This window comes from Silene latifolia, chromosome X (genome assembly GCF_048544455.1).
Source record: "Silene latifolia isolate original U9 population chromosome X, ASM4854445v1, whole genome shotgun sequence".
Classification (NCBI taxonomy): Eukaryota; Viridiplantae; Streptophyta; class Magnoliopsida; order Caryophyllales; family Caryophyllaceae; genus Silene; species Silene latifolia.
In genome coordinates this window covers 34031261-34039534 of record NC_133537.1, presented here as the reverse complement: position 1 = coordinate 34039534, position 8274 = coordinate 34031261, and the positions used below count along the sequence as shown (strand labels likewise).

Here is an 8274-nt window from a genome sequence, read left to right as displayed (position 1 = left end):
GTTTGTTTTGCTAGATAGTGGTCTGGTTGGCATAGTCCTTTCGCCAAAGGATTATATGCAAAAATGGTTGTAATGGTGACTTTGAGATCCCTTTTGGGACGATTATAATACTACTTAAATTTCCACCAAAAAAAAAATATATTATTTGACTCGGATGAAAGTGATTAGCAGGTTATTTACATGTGAATAAGGGTCATGAAAACAATAAAGATGGATGAAACTAATTAGAACGAATTATTTACATGATTAAAAGGGTTAATTAAAAAATTAAACAAACCAAACAAATTAATTAGGTTAAACATGTTATTAATGACGAATTAATGATGGCAACGATGAATAAAAGGTGAAAAATATATCAATGACGAATTCCAGAGACTCAATATGGATGAATCGAACCCCTAAAAACCGAATTTGATTTTAATGACGAAAACCCGCAAATATGAATTACTTGAGATTTAAGTCGGGAATTATGATGAATTAAACATTAATGATGATGAATAATACATGCTACATGTTAGAATTATTACACTTAAGTTATTATGTTCAAAGAATCAAAGAACAAATGAAAGAAAATAAAGAGACGAATTGACAAAAGACGAAGAAAGAAGAAAGGAAGCAGGAACTGCGGCAGCCTCACGAAGAGGCGTAGCAGGTGCTGCGTCCCTTCGAAGAGGTGCAACAGTTGCTGCGTCCTTTCTCGACGGTCATCTTCTGGTAATCCGTAAAAAGTGTTTTAAAACATGGTTTTAAAAATCGGTTTTAGAAATACTTTCGACATAAATCTTACATTATGATTACAAAAGTAAAGAACAATAAATAAAATAGGGATTATACACCCTCAGACTTACATGTTTGACGAAACGAGATGAACTAAGTATACATTTTAGTGATGCTCGACTCGAATGTAGACGAAAGTTCCCTCGTAAGAGGAATTAAAACAGATTGATTAATGTTGATTATGGTGGAGTTGGTCAAATTGGTCAGTCATGCAAAACAAGGATGGTACTCAGAAGTATCCGAGCTTACGTGGTCGAAAGTTCAAGCACGTAGACTCCAAAAAGTAAGAACGTGGTCTAGAATGCAAAGGGAGAAGAGAAGGGGCGGACACTGGCGTGAGAAATATGTGAGACCGAAGGTCTCTATTTATACTAATCACACGGAGGAAGTAGGGTTTTTCGGAGAAACTTTGGAAGTGAATCTAAAAAAGATATGAAAAGATACGAAAAATACGCAGAAAAGGACTTGGGAAGAGGCGCAACAGGCACTGCGTCTCTTGGAAGAGGCGCATCACTTGCTGCGTCCTTTCCCAAGTGGTTTCCTCTTGCGGAAGAAAGATTTCCGTGTTTAGTTTATGGAATAACGGATTAATCTTGTTTTCCTTCATATTTTGTGTGAATATTACGGGAAATTATTTGCCAAAGATTAAAAGATTGTAAAATATGGGATAGAAATATCCGGAACATTCCAGAACATTGTGACTCGGTTTTAGAAAATGAAGACGGTTTTATGACCCGGACTCCAAATATACTCTAATTACTGCCAAAACGATCGTATCGGCACGTAGATGACAGTTAAGAGGTAGACACAAGTGTTTGAGCGATCACTTGACGATAAACTTATGAACTGTCACAAATCGTTCCGCGTACCAAACATGCGGCCCAATCATCACCGGGTGGTTTGCGGGAGGTGCAGAAATGAGGTATCTACACAAGGAAGTTGGTCGTGTGACTCCAACATATTCCTTCTTGAATATCTATGACATTAACATTGCATTATTGCCAATTACCACATCATGAGTATTTGATACAAATTTGTGGATTTCATCATAATATTTGGCATTATCATGTGATGACTAGCAAAAATAAGTTCAGAAATTTGCATGAATGGAACTAGGGTAGTTTCCATTTCATCCATGAACATATGAATGTTGTAGTGTACTCATATTAGTTTTGTATTTAGAAATGTACCTCAATAATTGTTATGATGTACACTAATTCTAAATAAGAATATAATTCAAGTTTTTGTATAAAAACAAAGGGGTTTCACTATTATGCAATTAAAACAAGCGTTGTGCCCTTACATACCACGATTAAGTTTATGGTGAGACCATACAAATCAAGGTTATTATATTCAAACTAGAAATAAAATGTCATATATACAAGAGTCAAGTTGGGGACCTCAATCATTTCTCAATTCTCGATTGAAAATCACATTTAGAAACTAGTTTTGACTAGTCTCCCAAACCATTTGAAAGGGAATCTTTTGGTGTATGCGAATCTTGTATTCAAAGCAAGTTAATTCATGACTTTTTCTGGAAAAGGATTATGAATAGAGCAAGATATTCGTCCTATTTACACTTTGAAGTGTATGATCGAATACAATTTCAATCAGAGAAGGTTATTACTTCTTCTTCTCTTTTACCAACGAACTAGGTAGATACTTGGTATCCACTTAATGAGGTGAGAAGAGAATTATTCGAATAAGTTCAATCAATTCTTCTTATGAAGTATAAAAACCAAAGTATTAGTACTTTGTTTAGGATGAGAACAATAAAGTGATGACTTTTATCTGCACCAAAAAGAGTGTGATATGGTATCACAAGTTCACTTGCATTACGATATGATTGAATTTTTACATTGTAGTTGGAGGTAGTTTCTGTTATATAATTTGTCTGGCATTTAAATTTTTCGCCAATATAAAACATGGTTAAAGCAATCATCTACTTTTCATATGAGATATGGTTAGGCATGGTACCTAAATTGTAGCTTGTTTCGATAGAAAAAATGTGCTCTCTCTTCCTACATGATCACGAGAACAAAGGGTTTGTGGCTCGTGATGCTGTCTATTAAAGAAAAGAGGATTATTTCTTAAAGATAGAGTGGGAGAAAATGTTCAAGAGCCACAAACTGAGATTAAGACGTAGGAAGATGTTCCTTCTTGGTCAAAATCAGTAGAAATTTATTCGAAACTTAAGTTAATAGGAGTCATGTTGCCTTTTGAAAGTAACGAACCTGTAACTTATTAAGATGCTTTATCTAGTCTCAACTCCACAAGAGTCCGAAATAAGCATAAGCATTAAAATGTTTATTTAGCTTGGTTGGTTGGTGGGAAAGGATTTTGCACGCAACAACAACGCTTCATTGTATTCGGATATGATTTGATATAGTTGGATTTTAAAATCATCTTGCATGAGTTTTGTAAATCGCAACTATCCTAAGGTAGGATACGAAGTTAAGAAGAATTCTTAAGTAGAAGTCAAGGAGTTGAATGGTATGTTTCAGTCATGTTATAAACCTTTCTCGATTTGTCGAGTAGTTATGTTTATACATGAAGTTTAGTGGGAGTAAGGTGGTGTTAATAGTCTTATATATAAACGACATATTGATCATTGTAAATGATGATATAATTAGGAGAAGAATAATACATCTCTAAGATATCAAGTTCGATGGATATTAGCATAAAGTTAATATTCTTATGTTAATAAGAATCTTGATAAGTTCAAAGGTGTTGAACATGTAGAAATTGAAACACATGCTTCCACTGCGAGATTAATTCATTACGCTAACATGTATTACCATTCTTAAACCTTGTATACTTGGAGTATGACGAGATGTTACAAATCGAATCTTTGAGAAAAGTCTCTATATAGCCACATAGTTCATTAGTTAGTACTCAGGAAGTACTAAAGACATGAAGCTAAGCATTTAGAAATGAGATGGATTTATGTGCAAGGAGTTACACAAAAACCATATTCTAAACACATAAGGATGGTTAGAGAACCATCTTGGCTATATTATTTAAGGAGGATATCTGCTAGAAACGTCCTAGGCAGTTGAACAATGAGATAAACACAACGAAAATTGAGTACACTTGCAATAATGAGATATGCAAGAAGGAAGAGATAATATTAGGATTCAGTTTTGTGAATTGGAGGAACTATGTTAGTTCATTCCAATAACCGAAGGTCCTATCCCTACTCACTGTGAGGACAGTGGGAGCTATTTTAAGGTAAGAGAGCCTATGTCTAGATTGGATCTAGACATGTACTCAAAAGTTTTATAATAAAGATTATACATAACAAAGGGAAAAAGTATATAGTAAGGTTAGTAAAGTGCAAAGTGTTGCTAAGACTTACTAACCAAAGCCTTCTGATAGGCTTAGCATGATAAGTCATACCATTTCAATTGAATTGAGATGATCCACTATATACAAGATTAAAAATGAATTATAGATTATGTAGTAATTGATATTGTATCAATTTTACATATGTGATAATGCATTCGTCGTTCTTTTCTTATAATACTTTGTTTTCCAAATAGGTTGTCGAGACAATATTAAATCCTATTTAAGTGAACTGGATTAACATAGTATTGGCCCCTAGTAACTTATATGAGGTGACGCCTTCTAGTGACTAAAGTGTGAGTCGATTGATGGCAAGTTCAAGTGCCATAGGGTCATAAGGGATGACTGATCGATCACATAGGCAGACTGTATGGGACATTCTATCAGGCAGTGACCGCTTATAGAGTTCTGGCAATTTTATATAGCCTGGTCGTGGCAAGAGCTACTATAGTATTCTTTTGAGTCGATTCTTTGACTAGAGACTGTTCGCCCAAGTCAGCACAGTTTCTGATTGACTTTGTTTTTTGCCCCAAGCCATTCTGTCAAAAGGGGTGAGTGTGAATCTTTTAGGTCATGATGAACTGTAGGTGTACGAAGGGAATAGTGCGATAGGAATTGTCCACCCCTTGTCAGGGTTATTTGAAATCTCAAGGCCACTCGAGGAGTAGTGAACTGGAAATGCGTGGCCACGCTCGGAAGGTATCTATGGTAGATAATTCCGGCCAGACAGTTACTCTCCAGATCGAGGAAACCACTCTAGATATGATCAAATACAAGTACGACCTGCAAGACACCTTGCATTGAGTGGGAGATTGTAATAGGACAAGAGAATTGGTGACGCCTACTTGTCTCGGGTAAGTGGGAGATTGTTGGAGTATGTGTCATCAACAATAGTGCGATCACATCAATAAATCTCATATAAGAATCCGTAAGGGATGATTTTATATATATAGTCAACTGATCAATATTAATCGATAATGATTGGCTAACTAGAGTTTGACATTACTGTCGTTTGACGATGGTGATCATTTGATCCCTTAAGGTCACACCTAAAGGACGATTCCCTCAATTGTAAAGTTAATCGATTGTATGACGATACAAATTGATTAAATCCTTAAATTGAACAAATTGGTATATAAGAGAGAATATTATATCTTATTGTAATATGACTAAATAAGATTCAATTTAGTAATTAAAATGTTATATTACTATAATTGATTAATGTTTATGAAACATTTGAGATAAGAATTGTTAGTTAGTTATAATTACAAAATGTTGTAGATTATATTGACTAAATTCAAAATGACCCATTTTACATATATGTAATTGTGAATTACCATTTAATTTGTTATTTTTAATTTATTTGATAAAGTAATGACATTTAATTTGTTAAATATGCATTCATATGACTTATGACATGTTATGTGTAGCATGTCATGCATGACAAATGACAAAATACAAGTTGTAAAATGGAAGTCCATTTTATGGGGTTAGTGGGGTTTTATGGTTGTTATTATTTAAATGTAAAATAAACACCATAATTACTATCTTACACACTTAGTCTCTAGCCTATTGTCTTGATAAGACAAAAAGAAAATGCATGGCTCTTTTGAGGTGTGGAAACCGTGCACCCCCACTAACACACTAGAAAAATTAGTTCTCATTTTTGGATAAATTTTTTTTCTAATCTTGTGTGCTTATCTCTCTAAAATTTCTAACATAAAATTAGTTTATGTAATAAAAAAATTTGTTCTTAGATCTAATATCACAAATATATTACTAAGTGTGTAGTAATTTTATTAGATCAAAAATTTAAGGTTCACTACTCTTATTATCTAGTTAATAATATTTGTAGTATTGAGGGATAGTCTTAGTGCAACTAAGAGGAGGCATTCTTCTTTGGATGCTTGAATTTTTCGGAGGATCATCCAAATATCTTATTTAGCTCAAGATCTAGATTTGGAAGGAGTTCAAATCTAGTGCCCATACATCCGTCACAAATGTATGTAAGAAAACCATTTTCTCCTAACCTTGTTAATTTTGTTATGCATGCACTAGATCTAATGACTAAATTAAAGAGTAATTTAGATCATCAATTAAATGAGTTTAATTAGAAGGTTATTGAATCCTTTCACATGAATTCCCTATGAACCCATGATACCCTAATGCCTTAATCATTTGTTTACAAACCTCTACTTGTTTACTTGCTTTGTTTTACTTTCATTTTCTTCATATTTCATTGTTAAGTAGCTTAGCTTGAAACCTCAAATTTCAACCCAATATTATGACAACCTAAGACGTAGCTGTCTACAACCGATAACTTAATTTAATAGCCGTCCTTTGGAATTCGACCTTTACTTGCCACTCTACTAAGAGGTAGTTAGTTAAGATTATAAATATTTTTTTTGATTGGTTAGCTTAGACGACAAAGTTTTAAACCTATCAAAAATGGCGCCGTTGCCGGGGATGGTGTTCTATTGAATTGTTATCACTTGTTTTTTTTAGTTGTGCCTTTCTTAACCTTGGGAAGTCAAACTCCACAAGGTAGTTTTAATTGTTTTCTTGTTGTTTTCTTTTTGCATGTCTAGGAGATCACAAAGTAGACCTTTACCTATTGATCCTGAAATTGAAAGAACTTTGACCAACATTAGAAAAACCGTTAGAGGGGCTTCAACAAGTTTGGGTATTGGAGAACTTGTGAACATTGGTGTTGTCCAATCGGATAGAGTTGAGTTTACCAACCTTTTTTGCAAGAGAAGGAGAGGAGAACCCAATTAAAAAACAACCACAAAATCAACCCACAATGCCTAAATTTTCATCTCATTCCGTACCAACCGAGGAGAACCTACCAAATGGTACTCCAACACCACCTCACTTAACCGGTAATTTCATTGCCAAATCCGCATTCATACAATTAGTTGAGAGAAGCCAATTTGGAGGGATGCCTAGTGAAGATCCTCATCTACACATGGAGATTTTTTGTGACTATTGTGATGCAATCTCTCAAACCGGGGTGACTCAAGACCAAATTCGATGGGTGGAAAAGCAATGATTAAAGAGTCTAGACAAGGCTACCCATTGAATTGATTCATGGAAGAAGTTAGCACTTGCTTTCTACAAGAAGTTCTATCCTCCAGAGAAGATTAATATGTTGAGAGCCCAAATCACCGGGTTTAAGCAAAGGGATGAAGAGTCTCTATATTAGGCTTGGGAGAGATTCAAGGATACTTGTCGCTCTTGTCCTCACCATGGACTAAGTGAGTGGTTCCTCATTCAACAGTTTTGGAATGGCTTATATGAAGACTCACAAAATGTGCTTAATATGGGCTCCAATGGGAGGTTTACCGAGGTTGATGACAACCAAACGTGGGCTAAAATCGAAGAAATGGCGGTCCATAATTCCCAATATAGTAGGCCACGAAAGGCCACTAGAGGAGGGAAGCATGAGATTGATTCCATCACACAATTGGGTGCTCAACTAAGTGCTCATATCGACAGCATAAACTTGAAGTTTGAAAAGGCCATGGCCAAGCTTGATGAAGCTTCCCAATCACCCAAGCAACATGTCAATGCTATGCTGGCATCATCCTTAATCCAAAATAGAGTGTGTGAGAGTTGTGGAACCTTGGGATATGATCAACATGAATGTAGGGGAACAAATGAAAAAGTAAATGCATTCCAAGCATAGAAGAGTGACACCCCTTATTCTAACTACTACAATGAGAATACCAAATTCCATCCAAACCTCTCATACAAGAGTTAAAATGTCTAAAACCCTCAACCCACATACACACCACCTCCAATGAGAAATCCTACTCAAAGACCATACTACAATCAACCCAATGACCAAGCTTTTGATGTCCAAAAAGCGGTCCTCCAAATGCAAAAGAGCCAACAAGATTTCTTTGCTCAAATGCAAAGGGATAGCCAAGCCAAAGACACTACCATCAACAATATCGTTGCTCACACTAAAATGTTGGAGACTCAATTGTCTCAATTGGCCTCTTCTAGTTCCCAAAGACAAAAGGGACAATTACCTCCTCAAGGTAATCCTCCCACAAGATATGAGACCATCAATGCTATCCACTTAAGAAGTGGTACAAGATATGAGGGACCAAAGACGCCAAGTGAAAAAGGTATTGTTGAGGAGAA

The 8274-nt window shown here is 35.2% G+C and overlaps 1 non-coding gene across 1 annotated transcript; it reads right to left on the bottom strand.

The window, feature by feature from the left end:
* Window positions 1-7270: 7270 nt before the first annotated feature.
* Window positions 7271-7377, bottom strand: LOC141625331 (small nucleolar RNA R71). The gene has a single exon (XR_012535117.1). It is a non-coding gene; the product is annotated as a small nucleolar RNA R71 (small nucleolar RNA).
* Between the last annotated feature and the right edge of the window lie 897 nt (window positions 7378-8274).